Here is an 18,662-nt window from a genome sequence, read left to right as displayed (position 1 = left end):
CGATCGGACCCCGACTGCGATTTCACACTGGCTGGCCAGTTGACAGCCAGTCAGCATGAATTAGGCGCTGCAATGCTCAGCGCTGCTAGGGTGGGGGCGGGAGGAGAGCGAGCGTGGACATTTGCACATGTGTGCGGGTGTGCACGCACTGATAGCTCTCTGAAGGCACAGAGCTGCCTCAGGTAGCTGAAGATTTATAGCATTACAAATAAAGATTTAAAAAATAAGATAAACATGTCCCCTCTTGTGACTCTGCCACATGATCAGGGATATGTTATAGATCAGACTTAAACATTTTGATTTTATTTTTAATTAACATCGGAAACCTCATCCCGTCCGTGGATGAGGTTTCCTCAAAAATCCGAAGGCCCTTTGGGCTTTTTGCCTGCCCACCAACCGAATGGTTGGATGGGCAGCGAAAAACCTGATCTAATTAATTGTTTAAGGGCCTTAATAGGCCTACCGAGCAAAATATCGTGAGAGTGTGTGATGTGTCAGGACACTTGTCCGATGCCATTGTGCACTATTTTACTCTTGTTCGGGTTGGGAGCATGCCCGTCTGACAAGGGAAAAATTCTGCCCATATAGTTTTTGGACCAATTGCATAATTTATCATGACAGAATAGCATTGACAAAAATAGTATTGTCTACTGTTTTCCTGCTGTTGCCTAACTTTAAAATACAGTATGAGAGAGCAAGCAATGCTGTCTGTAACTAGGGGTACTTTCTTTTACTCAATGATGCAGAAACTTCCCCTACAATATGAACTTTATGAGCCATTTGTATTTCTTACAAGTTCAGTTTCTATTTGAAATGTTTTATAAGAGAGCTGAAATGAACAAATTATAATAGTTAAGCTTCTTTAGAAAAATAAAAAACAATGGGGTGGATTTTATTGTGGATCTTATGGATTGCCCGCTCCACCCCAACATAAAACTCAGTTGAACACCTCGCTGACAATAAATCGGCTGCCCCACAGTGAATCGTTACATGCTGAAAGTTTCACAGTAGTAGGTTTTGCCATGGCCTTCCATATCTGTGGATACATGTCTTTTAGAATTTGCAGAGATAGTATGTTGACACATGTCAATCTTGACCAATGACAAGTAGTTACCAGCTTTCTTAGGGAAGATGATTTGAATCTTGGCAAACACTTAGGACCGTGTGATGGTGTTTATGTTTTCCATGACGTTGACAGTGTGAAACCTGTGTTCACTGTTCTTTGTCTCGTTGTGCACCTCATCATAATTTTCTGGTTTGACCATGTCTAGCAGATCTTTCTGGAATGCTTTCATGGGAGTAGGTACAATTGCCGACTCAACAATCTGTTTACCAGCTCTGCATTTGAAATATCATGCTACGTACTCTTTTCTCTGCTGACAAAGTGGTCTATGGATTTTGTAGGCTGTTGTTGAAATGATGTGAACTCTAGTTGATGAATATGGAAGTTTAACTTGAATCTGAGCTGCTTTTCCAATGTAGTCCATATCTTTTAGGGATCTTTTAGCCCTTCTGCTGTTAACATGATGTGTTCAGCCTGTGTAGATCTTAATTTCCAAATGCTAGGTGAATTTTTATGGCTTACTTGCCTAGTTCAGACACACCTGAATCAAGAAACCAGAGCTCTGTACACTGTTTGAACATTCTAAATTCGGATGCTAAGTCAGATGCATCCCAATTCAGACTGGGGAATTTTGCGAATATTTTGACTACATCCTTTTGACCTTCCTTTCCCTACAGTACCTGGGCCGAATGTCACTGTGGCCGCTTTCACACACTTTTCCGAAGCTCAGGCCATTACAGTTTCTACCTTCTCTGGTCCAATTGTTATGCCTTATTTTGTTTGTTTTTTGTTTTGTTGGACTTTCCCTCACTCGCTATTGATCTGGACCACACACTGGTCACTCGCCCTTCCAAATTGAGCTAACCTGGTGCTCGACCTCTCAACATACTGTCCCACTCACTGAACTGACAGGCTATGCGCTGCAATCTCACCGTGAGGGATTTGTTTTCTTACTAGCTCTTTACTTGAACACTATTTCTGCACTGTATTTTCAAAGCTCTTCTGTGCAGTCACCAAGCTGTGATTTCAACACTCCCCAACACTGTGGTTTCATTGTGACTGACGAGTATGTCAAGGGTTATCTCATGCCATGTAGCATGATCTAAGGCTGTTCACCATGTCGTACCTGTATTGAATCTTGGCCAGGCTGAGCATCATGTCGTTTGGAAGGAACCACTGATGCACACCATGTTGTGTTGTGATATAATGATATAAAAAGTACCAATAGCTCATAATGGATTGTACAAACAAATGGATTGTGAGGCCATATATTAATTTGAGGCATGTAAGAACAGACATATATGGGTATAAAGCTTGAAGACACCAGCAGCAGGGCTGCCTGTGTGCTCTGCTTAAAATCAAAAGTGGAACTAAAACTGGATTGCATGACACACTTCCTTCTAGTGATGTCATGCTGCAAGCCCTTGAAGGCATATTACAACAATTACTCTCACTCCACAGTTTACAGACCAAGGCTCAGCTTACTCAACTTTTCTGAACGGCAATGCCTCAGAAGGCTTAGCCTCACACAGCTGGTGGTCAAGACCATAAAGTCCCCCTGCTCTCAGAAGCGGTGTTTATTAATCCTTTTGAAGGCTCAAAAGGATTTTACAAAAATGTCATTCAAGATCATACAGATGTTTAAAATGAAAGTCCAACAAAACAAAAAACTGTCACCTTCACCAGCAGAATCTGCTGGACATTCATCCATGGTCCCAGACACTGTCTGCCACCCCTGTGCTGCCTCATTTTAGCTCCAAAAATAAAAGACTCCCAAAGTTTTATAGATCCATCGCCAGAAATATCTAACGGGCAACATAAAATTGTGGAGGATTGGGTTGTTAACAAAATTAATATCTTGTCAGTTAGTTTTTAAAAGATGGCGGGTGGGCTGCCGATTTCAGTGCCTATTCGTCTTAAGTACTATTGGAGACCGGCGTGATGACATCGGATTGTTGACCTAATGTCATCATGCCAGATTTTATATAAGTGCGGGGCATTGACTTTCCAAACATAAAATTCACCTCAATGTATCAGTAACTTGTTTTAAGTATTTGTATATAATAGATTGGCTAATATCACAAGTGTCTCCAGATACAGCTTGAAATGCCCTGAGGGATAGAAATTCTGAGTGGTGCCATCCTTCATAGACACTGGCAATGAATAAATAAATACAGGTGTTGGTAGGAATAGGCAGGGTTTCGCACAGAAACTGTTGAGAGATATGATGGTGATGTCACACCTGCATTTAAATAGAATTTACATATGGCTGCTAATATTTGGGTGGATGCTACTGGTTGCCAACCTAACTTTGGATGGAAATTCATTATGAGCATTTTTAGTGAAACTTCAAACCATGTTTGATAGCATCGCTTGAGTCATTTGTTAAGATTATTACTATGCAATCATCCTCAAGTAATGATTCCTCTCTGTGCAGCAAATATTTTATTTGAAATAGGTCACAATTGTGGGCGTTAAATGAGAGAATGAGTTACATTGGGCAGAAATTAATGCCCTTCCCCAAGGTGTGTTTGGAAGTGGGAGTGACATTTAATCAGATAGAGTTGTCCTGGACGTGGACCCAGCCACATTCCTGCCTCCGCTCCAATTAAGTCCAGGGCGGGAAGGCTCATGGACAGCCTTCCTGCCTGAACACTCACTGAGGTCCTTAAGTGGACAATTAGTGTCCATTTAAGGGCCTCATCCCACCATCGCTGGTATTCAACCAGCAGCGGGTGGTTCAGTTGTCACGTGGGAAGCCCAGAAAGCAAATCGCTCCCGGGGCGGGGCGAGGGTCCCTCATTCAGTGCCTGGTTGAGAGACCTGGCATTAGAAGGTTGGGGTGGGAGCTTCTGAGAGGTGCCCTTGTCCTTTCTTCTGACTCACCTACTCTCTCCCTTTCAAGCCAGCGACCTCCATACATCCCTCACTCAGCAGTAGCCAGTGTCCCTCGCTGATCCTGGGCCTCTGATGGGTGCATTGCTGGCAGCTACCACTGTTCTCCTGATGGCACTGATGGCATTGAGGAGCTGCTGGCCTGAGATTAATCAGCAGCTCTATGTGGTGCTGTTTCCACCCCTGGGGTCCTTGATCTCTTGATCCAGAGGCCTGCCGCTGGCCACTTAATTACCTGAATGGCACTGAATATGGTGGACCTTCCCTGAAGGAGGCAACACAAGGCTATTGTGCGTGGCTCCATCACCTGGATTAATTTTGCCCATTGTGTGAGGGAGGAAGGATGCTCTTTGTGAAATTCTAAATAAAATCTGAACTCCTAGAATTTTAACAATCCTCTTGCATACTCCTAAAATATTATACAATAGTGTGAAGTCTGCAGGTTCCAGACACAGAGCAGAATGTATTATTTAAATTCTCATTATGCTTGAGATAATCTACAGAATTCCCTGTGCTTTGTAGTCACATAGAAACACTTATGTGTCTATGAATGTTTGAATTCAAGGTCATTGTATGATTTAATTCAAAAATATTCCAAATGTCCCATGTATTTTAGTGTAACTGAGTTATAACACAATAAATGATGTGCTGAATAAATCGCAACTCTACAGGATAAAGGTATTGAATAAATTCCAACTCTACAGGATAAAGATATTGATTAGTTTTTATAAAGCAATATTGGCAGCTCTGATACAAAAGCGTTGATATTACTGTCAGCATTCTGACAGTAAAACAGTAATTACACTTCAAAAGTACTTCATTGGCTGTGATGCGCTTTGGGATATCCTGCGATTATGAAAGGGACTATATAAATGTAAATTTGTTCTCGCTTTAGTGCTAAGCTTCATGTCAACAGCAAATTTCTACCAATGTTAGCAGTGCAGTTAGCTGCTATGTTAATGCCTTTCCCCAGCTATCTCAAATTTTCTGTTAGAATGTGTGCTTAATTTGTATGATTGGCCAATTAACTTTTAAATAATTAACAGTTAAGGGTCCCACATTGTAGTGTCAATATTGGCTCACCTCAAAGCCGTGGCAGTGCTTGCTTTATGGGGGTCCTGGGAGGCAGGCGCTGTTGCATGGGTCATAAGCTCCTGATGCTGCTGTAAGTTCATCATATTGTCTACTAATTTCCATCTGAGGGTGATTTTTCCTCTGCTATACTATCCAAAAGTGAATGATATAGTGCTGGGAGAAGGGAAATGGTACAAATATCAATAGATTCCCTCCCTTGCCAGCATTTGGAGAAACTTTGTCCGTTCTCCATGCACACCCCCTCCCCCCTGCCCCACCTCTACACACACACGCACACAGTAAAGGAATAAATTACTCATTCCATGATCACTCCGCCACATTTATATGACTGCATAAGAGTGGTGCCAGGCTAAGCCAGCTCAATTCTAGCCCAGTTCTCCCATATTCCATGCATTTCCAAGAGAGGGCAAAAACGCATAGGGTTAAGGTGGAATTCCTGCAATTTCCACTGTTAGTAGAGCAAGGCCTACTAGTTTGGAATTTTCTTTCCCTTTTGATCCATTTTAAGATTTCCTGTTCCTCCTTCATGTGTTGCAATGGGTGTCCCTTCCTGAAGTTACTGAATTTTCCTTCCATTTTTGGCAGAATCTCATTGGGTGCCTGCCCTCTATATTTAATAATCTATATTTAATGAGATCATACACAGACAAATGGTTCAGAGCAACAGTGTGGTTGGGGTTGGGCCCTGTATTGATCCTTCAGAAATGAAGGTGCTCCTGAGAAAAACTCAGCTCTCTATCACCACATGAGATGAATGTTGTCATGGAATATCTTTTGTCAGTCAATAGATTATAAAAAAGCATGAAACAAGAAAGGACCATTAATTACCTTGCATTTTTATGTAACACCATATCACGTTCAAATGACTGAAAATGTTTCACAAAATGAATTAACTTTGTAATGCTGTGGCTGTTGTTATGTAGCCTATTTATTCCACAGCCATGATTAATCTGGTCCAGCATTTAGCCCACTGAGGAAATGCTCTTCCTAGCAAATCAAAAAAAAAGCAACATAATATATGTTTCATCTTATATCTTAACACTATAAATTCTCAGCAAAATCACTGTACATGAAAAGCAATTACTTTTGAAAATATCTACTACCTCCATCATGATCGATCCCCTTTTTCATCTCTTCCCCCTGCACATCGCTCCCCTCCACTCCATGGCATGTACTCTGCCTATCGGTGCACAAAAATGGCTTTGGGCCCTATAACCAGCATATTCCCTGAGTCAAAAATTGAAATAAGGATCCTGCCCAGTTCAGCCAGGAGCGGTGACCACACATTTGCGGCACACTTGGGAACAAGTTGGGCAGGCCTTGGACAAATGATGGGGCTGAGTTTTCGTCTGACAACCACATCAAGTTTCAGTACGAATGTGTCAGTGGACACCTCAACTACAGTAAAATTGACGTTATCTGGCAAGCTTCGGTTGTGGATTGTGCCGATTAATCAAAAATACTGGTTAAAGAGGAGTACCACGACACGCTTTGACTTTTGTTAGAAAGTTATCGATGTATGTTTATCTATGTTCCTGTCTGCAGTTCTCTCTCTCCCACCCCTCTTGTGTTTGTGAGATGAGCTAGTGCGTCGGTGTGCCTTGTGTAAAATGTGACCATTTGTGGCCACCACTGCTACTGGGTTCCAGCATTCTCTTCAAGTCCACCTCTGGATCTGCAACAAAAGGGGAACTGGCATCAGGTCCTTTAAAGAGCTCCAAACTCTGGAGAGCTGGCAGGCTTGTAAGCAGGGATTGGACATAAAATTCTTTGGATGGCCTTCCCACCGGGCTCCTGCCCACCCCGAGCTCTCCAAATTTTATGCTGAGATGGGTGAGGACTAGGCCGGCCACTTGTCCTTGTCCCAATTGAGGCTCTAAGTGGCCAACCATAGACAACTGAAGGGCCTTTTCAGACCCAGCATCAATTTTCAGGCTGGCGGGAGGAGTTCAGGGACAAGGGGAAGCCCTAGAAGCAACCCTGTTCCGGCCTCAGGTGTAAAATGAGGGTGCGCCTCCATCAGCACCCTCCTTGTAACATCGGGCACCACCTCCTCCCACCCCCTAAAATGGTCTGGCCATTACAGGTGGTCCTTCCCCCTCTGGCCTCTCCACCAACATCCCCACCCCACTGAACCTCATCTCCCAACCACGCTCTGCCCATTCTGAGCCCCCCACACTTGCCTGATTCTGGATCCCTGGCACTTCGACTGTGAGCACTGCTTGCAGTCCTGGCCCTGTCCACTGCAGCTTATGGCGCTGCGGGGACTAGAGAGCTGCCAGCCAATCACATTAGCCAACAGTTCTCTAAGGTGGGACTTCCTCCCAAGCGAGGGGCAGAAGTCCCACCTCCAGCCAATTAACACTCGGAGTGTTAGATGACTGAGTGACAGGCAGAATCGGCAGGCATGTGACTCTGCTGACTCCTCAGATGGCGGTAATGGAAACCCCGCCATCCTAAAAATCCTGGCCCACGTTTCACAATGACATTTCTGTGGAAAATATAAATCAAGACCATTTTTATTGTATGTTAATTTTATTATTAACTTTTCAATTGAATTGCAGATTACAGAAGAAGATGGTAAAAAAGATAGCTCTGGCTGAAAATAGGTAAGAGGTACAAAAACAAACATACTTGGAAAAACTCAGCAGGTCTGGCAGCATCTGCGGAGAGGAGCACAGTTAATGTTTCGAGTCCGAATGACCCTTCAACAGAACTAAGTAAAAATAGAAGAGAGATGAAATATAAGTTGGTTTAAGGGGGGTGGAACAACTAAAGCTGGATAGATGGACAGTGATAGGTGGAGATAACCAAAAGATGTCACAGGCAAAAGGACAAAGAGGTGTTGAAGGTGGTGATATTATCAAAGGAATGTGCTAATTAAGGGTAGAAAGCAGGACAAGCAAGGTACAGATAGCCCGAGTGGGGGTGGAGTGGGGTGAAGGAATCAAAAAAGGCTAAAAGGTAGAGATAAAACAATGGATGGAAATACATTTAAAAATAATGGAAACAGGTGGGAAAAGAAAAATCTATATAAATTATTGGAAAAAAAAGGGGAATCGGAAAAGGGGTGGGATGGAGGAGAGAGTTCCTGATCTAAAATTGTTGAACTCAATATTCAGTCCGGAAGGCTGTAAAGTGCCTAGTTGGAAGATGAGGTGCTGTTCCTCCAGTTTGCGTTGAGCTTCATTGGAACAATGCAGCAGGCCAAGGACGGACATGTGGGCATGCGAGCAGGGTGGAGTGTTGAAATAGCAAGCGACAGGGAGGTCTGGGTAATGCTTGCGGACAGACCGAAGGTGTTCTGCAAAGCGGTCACCCAGTCTGCATTTGGTCTCTCCAATGTAGAGGAAACCGCATTGGGAGCAACGAATGCAGTAGACTAAATTGAAGGAAGTTCAAGTGAAACGCTGCTTCATTTGAAAGGAGTGTTTGGCCCTTGGATGGTGAGGAGAGGGGAAGTAAAGGGGCAGGTGTCTGTGGTTGCATGGGAAGGTGCAGTGGGAGGGGGTTGAGGTGTAGGGGGTGATGGAGCAGTGGACCATGGTGTCCTGGAGGGAACGATCCCTGCGGAATGCCACCAGGGGGGCGTGAAGGGAAGACGTATTTGGTGGTGGCAACATGCTGGAGTTGGTGGAATTTGTGGAGGATGATCATTTGAATGCAGAGGCTGGTGGGGTGATAAATTAGGACAAGTGGGACCCTATCATGTTTCTGGGAGGGAGAAGAAGGTGTGAGGGCGGATGTGCGGGAGATGGGCCGGACACGGTTGATGGCCCTGTCAACCATTGTGGGTGGAAAACCTCGGTTAAGGAAGAAGGAGGACATGTCAGAGGAGCTGTTTTTGAAAGTGGCATCATCAGAACAGATGGTGAAGGAATTGAGAGAATGGGATGGGGTCCTTACAGGAAGTGGGGTGTGAAGAGCTGTAGTCAAGGTAGCAGTGGGAGCCGGTAGGCTTGTAATGAATATTGGTGGACAGTCTATCACCAGAGATTGAGACAGAGAGGTCAAGGAAGGAGAGAGAAGTGTCAGAGATGGACCATGTGAAAATGATGGAGGGGTGAAAATTGGATGCAAAATTAATAAATTTTTCCAGGTCCAGACGAGAGCATGAAGCAGCACCGAAGTAATCATCGATGTACCGGAGAAAGAGTTGTGGGAGGGGGCCGGAGTAGGACTGGAACAAGGAATGTTCCACATACCCCATAAAGAGACAGGCTTAGTTGGGGCCCATGCGGCTTCATTATGAGCGTTGTTACTGAAACTTCGAAGCATGTTTTATAGCATCATTTGAGCCATTTGTTAAGATTATTACTAGAAATTAATGCCCTTCCCCAGGGCGTGTTTGGAAATGGGAGTGACATTTAATCAGATAGAATTGTCCTGGACGTGGACCCAGCCACATTCCTGCCTCCGCTCCAATTAAGTCCAGGGCGGGAAGGCTCATGGACAGCCTTCCTGCCTGAACACCCACTGAGGTCCTGAAGTGGACAATTAGTGTCCATTTAAGGGCCTCATCCCACCGTCGCTGGTATTCAACCAGCAGCAGGTGGTTCAGTTGCCACGTGGGAAGCCCAGAAAGCAAATCGCTCCCGGGGCGGGGCGAGGGTCCCTCATTCAGTGCCTGATCGAGAGACCCGGCATTAGAAGATTGGGGTGGGAGCTTCTGAGAGGTGCCCTTGCCCTTTCTTCTGACTCACCTACTCTCTCCCTTTCAAGCCAGCGACCTCCATACATCCCTCACTCAGCAGTAGCCAGTGTCCCTCGCTGATCCTGGGCCTCTGATGGGTGCATTGCTGGCAGCTACCACTGTTCTCCTGATGGCACTGATGGCATTGAGGAGCTGCTGGCCTGAGATTAATCAGCAGCTCTATGTGGTGCTGTTTCCACCCCTGGGGTCCTTGATCTCTTGATCCCAGAGGCCTGCCGCTGGCCACTTAATTACCTGAATGGCACTGAATATGGTGGACCTTCCCTGAAGGAGGCAACACAAGGCTATTGTGCGTGGCTCCAACACCTGGGTTAATTTTGCCCATTGTATGAGGGAGGAAGGATGCTCTTTGTGAAATTCTAAATAAAATCTGAACTCCTAGAATTTTAACAATCCTCTTGCATACTCCTAAAATATTATACAATAGTGTGAATTCTGCAGGTTCCAGACACAGAGCAGAATGTATTATTTAAATTCTCATTATGCTTGAGATAATCTACAGAATTCCCTGTGCTTTGTAGTCACATAGAAACACTTATGTGTCTATGAATGTTTGAATTCAAGGTCATTGTATGATTTAATTCAAAAATATTCCAAATGTCCCATGTATTTTAGTGTAATTGAGTTATAACACAATAAATGATGTACTGAATAAATTCCAACTCTACAGGATAAAGATATTGATTAGTTTTTACATTATTGGCAGCTCTGATACAAAAACGTTGATATTACTGTCAGCATTCTGACAGTAAAACAATAATTCCACTTCAAAAGTACTTCATTGGCTGTGATGCGCTTTGGGACATCCTGCGATTATGAAAGGGACTACATAAATGTAAATTTGTTCTCGCTTTCGTGCTAAGCTTCATGTCAACAGCAAATTTCTACCAAATACCTGGTCTGGCAGCATCTGCGGACAGAAGCACAGTTAACATTTTGAGTCCGAATGACCCATCAACAGCACTAAGTAAAAATAGAAGAGAGGTGAAATAGGTGGGAAAAGAAAAATCTATATAACTTATTGGAAAAAAAAAGGGGGTTGAATCGGAAAGGGGGAGGGGATGGAGGAGAGAGTTCATGATGTAAAATTGTTGAATTCAATATTCAGTCGGGAGGTTGTAAAGTGCCTAGTCGGAAGATGAGGTGCTGTTCCTCCAGTTTGCGTTGAGCTTCACTGGAACAATGCAGCAGGCCAAAGGCGGACATGTGGTTATGAGAGCAGGGTGGACTGTTGAAATAGCAAGCGACAAGGAGGTCTGGGTAATGCTTGCGGACAAACCGAAGGTGTTCTGCAAAGCAGTCATCCAGTCTGTGTTTCGTCTCTCCAATGTAGAGGAAACCGCATTCGGAGCAACGAATGCAGTAGTCTAAATTGAGGGAAGTGCAAGTGAAATACTGCTTCTCTTGAAAGGAGTGTTTGGGCCCTTGGACGGTGAGGAGAGGGGAAGTAAAGGGGCAGGTGTTGCCTCTTCTGCGGTTGCAAGGGAAGGTGCCGTGGGAGGGGGTTGAGGTGTAGGGGGTGATGGAGGAGTGGACCAGGGTGTCCTGGAGGGAACGATCCCTGCGGAATGCCGCCGGGAGTGTGAAGGGAAGACGTGTTTGGTGGTGGCATCATGCTGGAGTTGGCGGAAATGGCGGAGGATGATCTTTTGAATGCGGAGGCTGGTGAGGTGATAAGTGAGGACAAGGGGGACCCTATTGTGTTTCTGGGAGGGAGAAGAAGGTGTGAGGGCATATGCGCAGGAGATGGACCAGACACGGTTGATGGCCCTGTCAACCACCATGGGTGGAAAACTTTGGTTAAGGGAGAAGGAGGACATGTCAGAGGAGCTGTTTTTGAAAGTGGCATCATCAGAACAGATGCGACGGAGGCGAAGGAACTGAGAGAATGGAATGGGGTCCTTACAGGAAGTGGGGTGTGAGGAGCTGTAGTCAAGGTAGCTGTGGGAGTCAGTAGGCTTGTAATGGATATTGGTGGACAATCTATCACCAGAAATTGAGACAGAGAGGTCAAGGAAGGAGAGAGAAGTGTCAGAAATGGGCCATGTGAAAATGATGGAGGGGTGGAAATTGGATGCAAAATTAATAAATTTTTCCAGGTCCAGACAAGAGCATGAAGCAGCACCGAAGTAATCATCGATGTACCAGAGAAAGAGTTGTGGGAGGGGGCCGGAGTAGGACTGGAACAAGGAATGTTCTACAAACCCCATAAAGAGACAGGCATAGCTGGGGGCCATGCGGGTACCCATAGCCACACCTTTTATTTGGAGGAAGTGAGAGGAGTTTAAGGAGAAATTGTTCAGTGTGAGAACTATTTCAGCCAGCCCCGACCGGGTACTCACTATACCCCCGACCTTCCCCTCTCCGACGCTGAACGTTCAGTGCTCAGCAAAGGACTTAGTTTCATACCCTTACACCCCCATCTCAATGAATTTTGGGCTTGGCATGATGTTGAACTCTTCACCGCCCCCTTCGTCTCCATGCTCACTTCTTTGGGCAGGAGTCCTCCCCCTGTTCAGCGGATCCTTTTACCCACCTCGAATATTCTCCCTCTACCTGGACCCCTCCCTCTGGATTCTTACCTTCTCTTGATCTTTTCATTGAGAACTGTTGGCGTGACATTAGTCGTCTCAATTTCTCTGCTCCTCTCACCCGCTCTAACCTGTCTCTCTCTGAACTTGCTGCATTCCGTTCTCTCAGGTCCAACCGTGACATTGTCACCAAACCCACTGACTGGAGTGGTGCTGTTGTTGTCTTGCAGAGGCTGAGTGTTAACTTGCAGACACTTCCTCCTTCCTCCTCCTGGACCATGAGCCCACCACTGAACATCAAGCCATTGTTTCCAGGACTGTTACTGACCTCATCTCCTCTGGAGATCTTCCTTCCACAGCTTCCAACCTGATAGTCTCCCAACCTCGGATGGCCCGCTTCTACCTCCTACCCAAAATCCACAAACAGGACTGTCCCGGCAGACCGATCATTTCAGCCTGATCCTGCCCCATGGAACTTATTTTTTGCTATCTTGACTCCATTCTCTCTCCCCTCGTCCAGTCCCTTCTCACCTACATCCATGATTCCTCTGACACCCTACATCACATCAAAAATTTCCAGTTCCCTGGCCCCAACCACCTCCTCTTCACCATGGACGTCCAATCCCTCTACACCTCCATCCCCCACCGGGATGGTCTGATGTCTCTCCGCTTCTTCCTCAAACAGAGGCCCGAACAATCCCCATCCACCACTGCTCTCCTCCGTCTGGCTGAACTTGTTCTCACACTGAACAATTTCTCCTTCAACTCCTCTCACTTCCTCCAAATAAAAGGTGTGGCTATGGGTACCCGCATGGGCCAAAGCTATGCCTGTCTCTTTATGGGGTATGTGGAACATTCCTTGTTCCAGTCCTACTCCGGCCCCCTCCCACAACTCTTTCTCTGGTACATCAATGATTACTTCGGTGCTGCTTCATTCTCTCATCTGGACCTGGAAAAATTTATTAATTTTGTTTCCAATTTCCACCCCTCCATCATTTTCACGTGGTCCAACTCTGACACTTCTCTCTCCTTCCTTGACCTCTCTGTCTCAATCTCTGGTGATAGACTGTCCACCAATATCCATTACAAGCCTACTGACTCCCACATCTGCCTTGACTACAGCTCCTCACACCCCACTTCCTGTAAGGACTCCATGCTATTCTCTCAGTTCCTTTGCCATCTGTTCTGATGATGCCACTATCAAAAACAGTTCCTCTGACATGTCTTCCTTCTTCCTTAACCGAGGTTTTCCACCCACGGTGGTTGACAGGGCCCTCAAATGTGTCCGGCCCATCTCTCGCACATCCACTCTCAACCCTCTTCTCCCTCCCAGAACCATGATGGGGTCCCCCTTGTCCTCACTTATCACTCCACCAGCCTACGCATTCAAAGGATCATCCTCCACCATTTTCACCACACCCCCCCCACTCCCACCCCGGCGGCATTCCACAGGGATCGTTCCCTTCAGGACACCCTGGTCCACTCCTCCATCACCTCCTACACCTCAATCCTCTCCCATGGCACATTCCCATGCAACCGCAGAAGGTGCAACACCTTCCCCTTTACTTCCCCTCTCCTCACCATCCAAGGGCCCAAACACTCCTTTCAAGTGAAGCAGTATTTCACTTGCACTTCCCTCAATTTAGTCTACTGCTTTCATTGCTCCCAATGCGGTTTCCTCTACATTGGAGAGACCAAACGTAGACTGGGTGACCGCTTTGCAGAACACCTTCAGTTTGTCCGCAAGCATTACCCAGACCTCCCTGTCGCTTGCTATTTCAACACTCCACCCTGCTCTCATGCCCACATGTCCGTCCTTGGCTTGTTGCATTGTTCCAGTGAAGCTCAAAGCACCTCATCTTCTGACTAGGCACTTTACAGCCTTCCACACTGAATATTGAATTCAACAATTTTACATCATGAACTCTCTCCTCCATCCTCTCCCCCTTTCCGATTCAACCCCATTTTTTCCCCCAATAATTTATACAGATTTTTCTTTTCCCACCTACTTCCATTATTTTTAAATGTATTTCCATCCATTGTTTTATCTCTACCTTTTAGCCTTTTTTGATTCCTTCATTCCACCCCACCCAACCCCCACTAGGGCTATCTGTACCTTGCTTGACCTGCTTTCTACCCTTAATTAGCACATTCCTTAGATAATATCACCACCTTCAATACCTCTTTGTCCTTTTGTCTGTGACATCTCCATCTATCACTGGCCCTCTATCCAGCTCTACTTGTCCCACCCCCCTTAAACCAGCTTATATTTCACCTCTCTTCTATTTTTACTTAGTTCTGTTGAAGGGTCATTCGGACTCGGAATGTTAACTGTGCTCCTCTCCGCTGATGCTGCCAGATCTGCTGTGTTTTTCCAGGTATTGTTTTTGTTTTGGATTCCTGCATCCGCAGTTTTTTGCTTTTATCATAGGTAAGAGGTAGTTTGTAGAGAGTTTATGCATCAGTACTGGGGAACGGATATAGCTTGATGATTTGGTAGTGTTGGGAGAGTGCTCTTATGGCATGGAACCATTGGGAGGTGAGTATTAGTGTTGAGAAGAAGGATTAATGAGTATTAGTGATGATGGACTTGGGTTGTGCTGGCAAGATGACAGACTGAAGCACTGGTCATGAATGTCAGAATATTCGAGATGCAGGGGTGAGAGAGCCAGGAGGACAGTAATCTGGGAGCACTTGACAGCAAACCATATTTGGGAGCAAGGGCAGTTATATTACGATGTGGTATAAGTGCATAAGTCTTTGGCTAATAATAAGAGGGAGTATTGCAGAATCTGGGAAGCTTTTTTGTTTGGGTGATATGAGGTGCAGAAATATGGGGAAAAATCCTCTGATTCAGGAGTGGAGAAGGTGTTGTGGGATAACAATACAAGTGTCACTATGTATTGTAGAACTAGGGGATGGGTCTGATAGTTTGGGTATTTGGGGTCTATCAATAGTGAGCATGTTAATGGTCTGGTTGGAAGGGTTTACTGCCTGCCTTAAAATGGCTGGGGGGTGGGGAAGACAATGCCATTTTTGGAAGGAAGAGGCACATTCCTAAAAGGACCAGGAAACAATTGGACCACATTTCTCTCTACCCTCAGATTTCTAAAACCCTTCACCCGTAAGTGCACTTTGTTTTTTCTTAAAATTTAAATAGTACCTAATTGTTAGTGTTTTATAATCATAAAACCAGAAGGAATTCATTTAAATACAGATTTTGTTTGATGCATTAGAAATCTTATGGTTACCAAGGCAACACATGTCAGAACACTTCATGAAATAAACCCGCAGTGTCAGAACAAGCCCCATCTGTAAAGATTTTTAATGGAAATGGATTCAGAAGCCAGTTAGTTGTTATTAAAAGATTCCTTTTATAGATTTTTTCCCCAAATCTGTTATTATTATGACGGTTAACCTAACTGGAGGGCACAAGAATAAGCATGGATGATATATCATGCCCAGCTTTTATCTCGGTTTCTGTAATGGCACCAACAGCATATCCTTTAAGTGGTGCGGATCAGTGGGGGAGCTAACAGCGGCCTGCAATTTTTGAGAGGTCTCTTTAAGGATCCCCCATTAATTATACCTCACGTAGGTCTGTTTTTACTGAATGCTAATGCTGACTGCCTCAGGACAAACCAATCTTGCAGTGGGGGTCTCAGACAGATGGTAGGCCCTTTATTTGCATCTCCAGAGGGATAAATGTCTGCTACACGCATGAACCCTAGTTGCTGATATCTTGGCCTTTACTGCCATGGTGCACTTTCAGCTTGTATTTAGTATGCATTTCCTCCCTGCAATATTGGAGACTGTTGCATGTCCAAATTTCTAGGCCAATAATTTCAATGCTGATGTGTGAGGAAACAAGGTAAGGAATAAAAAAAAATAAACAAAAATAAACTAAACCAAACTAAATGCAAACCTAGCTTGCATGCATTCACAAATGGGCTAAATGTACTCTAAAAGGCCATCAATCATGTTTGCAAACTCAGTTTTGCAACTGCCACATTTCTGAGGCACTCTATATAAAATACCGTGTAGATAAATACAGGCTTAATTTACATAATTATTGAAAACTTGATGAAACTTTTACACACCTGCAGTCAGAGCTTCCAGCAATCTCAGCACTGACCATCTGTACAAAAACAGGTTGCATAATCTTGGCACAGAGTAAGCGCATGGAATACTCTTGGAGGTAGAAGTTGGATTTTTGTTTGTACTTTAAACCTTTATGAAAGAGATGTAGCTATGCCAGGAAACTTTATTCATTCTCTTCATTGCATGTTCTGGTGTTGAGATTAGTGACCTTGAGTGCAAGCTGGGCTGCCCTCTCCACTATTGCCTTGTGGTTTTTGGATAGGACATTGTGAGCGATCTTAGTACAGCAAGTTTTGTTGCTCATCATTAGGACTTCCAGCTCCTTGACATTGTGAAACAAGAATTTCTTGAATCCCGAGGCCCAGCATGTGTTTGGTCTTGTTGCTGCCATAACCGATGTTAGGCATCAGAATCTGACCCTTAAGCCTCCTGCGCACTCGGTTGTCAATCCCTCTGGGTTCACACCAGTTACGCGCAATCTTCACATAGCAATCTGACTGGTGATGAATGAACTGCTTTCTGCATTTCTTCACAATGTCCAGCTTCAGAAGTGGCCTCAGGGCATATATTTTTTCGGAGCGCTGAGACAAACGATCACCAACAGCTCCAAGAAACAAAAATTGTGCTTCTGAAATCTCTTGATATCGATGCCGCATGGATAAAGCGCAACCTATTCACAGCAGAAACCCCTTTTAAGCCTACTGCACCTGATATTCCCAAGCAATCTTCCATCCAAGTACTAACCAGGCTTGAGTCTGCTTAGCTTCAAAGATCAGATGTTTCAGACTAGTATGGCTGTGAGCAACAGTTTTACAGCCACCTACAGTCCTCCGCTGTACCAGCTGAGCTATCGAAGGGGAGCCCTGGGGGCTTGTCCGGGAAATGAACCAGGGACCTCTCGCAGGGCATGTTGTACCTGTTTTATGAGTGTGAAATAGACACAATGAGGAGCAGTTTCAGTGACCAAGCCTATGCTCCAAGAATGCCTTAAAGACAACCGATGCAATACTGGGTTGGGCTATTTTTCAGACATTTGTGTGGCCACTTAAAACAGTTATATATGCTAATGAAGGGTCTGTGCTTCAGAAATTGTCTGCTACTAATGGAACAGGGACTGGACTTGCCCCTTTCAGGTTTGAATATAAAACTAGCAAGCAGTTACCACCAAAAATAAAGAAAGTTTTATGCAAGTTGGATGTGGGGCAGCACTCCAGAGGTTATATTTCTGGCCCATGACTGACCCTATTGTCCTTCCCCACCTGGTAATTTACCTGGTGAACATTATCAGTGATGTAGGCAGACTAAATTTACCCGTTGACAATGTGCATGACTGGCAGTGGCAACTCAACCAAGTAATGATAATGAGCCCTGAAGCCCAATTTCAATTTGTCTTTTGGTGTGTGCTTTCCATGTGTGATGCCCATTTCTGGTCAACGAATGGGCCTCAAGGCACCTGAATCACATGGAACTTTATAAATCCTAATACTCATCATCAGGCTTTTTTTCTGAATTATTGATCATTTTGTGGTGGAAAGTCAAAATGTTGTGCTTTTCTTTCTGACTCATCTGTGGTCCCTTTCACTGTGTTGAACAATTTTGCCCTCATTCTCTATCTCAAGAAAAGGTAAAAGAATCTGTAAAGGAATACACATGGTATGGGCTAATTGCCTTTGCCAGGCAAAATGGCTTTTTCCTGGCTATTTGGCATTGATGTGTAAGATAAGCTGATCAACACTGCACACTAGCTGAACATTAATAGACAAAATATTTTCCTATTCATACAATTCCCATGAATGGCCTTTTGGGCCTTCGAGTACTACATGCATTTGTCGATTGTTTCTTGAACCTGTGGGAACGCTGCCAATTTGTTGAACCGAATACCTTTTTCTCTTTCTCACTTGTTTTGTGTGTACATTACTGTCCTCTTGAATAGAGTACCAGGGAACTTTGTGCGGCAAATGTCACCAGATGCTAACTGGAAGGATTTGGTCACAAAGAGATTTAGGCTATGACAACCTTGACTGGTCTGTCAGTTTTGTAGTTTTGTTCTCCTTGTGGAAATGAGCTGCAGCTGATGTATGTGTGTGTGTCAGGAATTGGGTGGGGTGGGGGACCTGGGGGTAGGGCAATAGGAGGAAAGCACAGCCTTCTAAGGCATTAGCAGTCAGAAAAGTATAAGTAAAATTAAGTAAGGCGAATGAGTATGTGCAGGGAAGAAATATCTTCTCTGAACTTCTGCCATCTATTTTCATTTTCCTCTTCA

At 44.7% G+C, this 18,662-nt stretch overlaps 2 pseudogenes; both read right to left on the bottom strand.

Annotated features, from left to right (window-relative positions):
• Positions 1 to 16,562: 16,562 nt before the first annotated feature.
• LOC121284690 lies at positions 16,563 to 17,823 on the bottom strand (annotated as a pseudogene).
• LOC121285357 lies at positions 16,974 to 17,093 on the bottom strand (annotated as a pseudogene).
• Positions 17,824 to 18,662: the final 839 nt, after the last annotated feature.

Source organism: Carcharodon carcharias, chromosome 12, assembly GCF_017639515.1.
Source record: "Carcharodon carcharias isolate sCarCar2 chromosome 12, sCarCar2.pri, whole genome shotgun sequence".
Taxonomy (NCBI): Eukaryota; Metazoa; Chordata; class Chondrichthyes; order Lamniformes; family Lamnidae; genus Carcharodon; species Carcharodon carcharias.
The sequence above is the reverse complement of the archived record's forward strand: the minus strand, read 5'-3'. Positions and strand labels throughout refer to the sequence as shown.